The sequence below is a fragment of the Syngnathus scovelli genome, unplaced genomic scaffold (assembly GCF_024217435.2).
Source record: "Syngnathus scovelli strain Florida unplaced genomic scaffold, RoL_Ssco_1.2 HiC_scaffold_439, whole genome shotgun sequence".
NCBI lineage: Eukaryota > Metazoa > Chordata > Actinopteri > Syngnathiformes > Syngnathidae > Syngnathus > Syngnathus scovelli.
The window spans coordinates 17080-17500 of NW_026061537.1; positions in this window are offsets into that span (position 1 = coordinate 17080).

The following is a 421-nucleotide window of genomic DNA, read 5'->3' on the forward strand; positions in this document are numbered from 1 at the left end:
GCTGGTGGCGGTCGCCTTGTGGCGGTCGGGGGGTGGCGGTCGGGGATGGCGCTTGGGGATGGTGGCTGTCGCCTTGTGGCGGTCGGCTGGTGGCGGTCGGGGGGTGGCGGTCGGGGGTGGCGCTTGGGGATGGTGGCTGTCGCCTTGTGGCGGTCGCCTTGTGGCGGTCGGCTGGTGGCGGTCGGGGGGTGGCGGTCGGGGGTGGCGCTTGGGGATGGTGGCTGTCGCCTTGTGGCGGTCGGCTGGTGGCGGTCGGCTGGTGGCGCTTGGGGATGGTGGCTGTCGCCTTGTGGCGGTCGGCTGGTGGCGGTCGCCTTGTGGCGGTCGGGGATGGCGCTTGGGGATGGTGGCTGTCGCCTTGTGGCGGTCGGCTGGTGGCGGTCGGCTGGTGGCGGTCGGGTGGTGGCGGTCGGGGATGGCG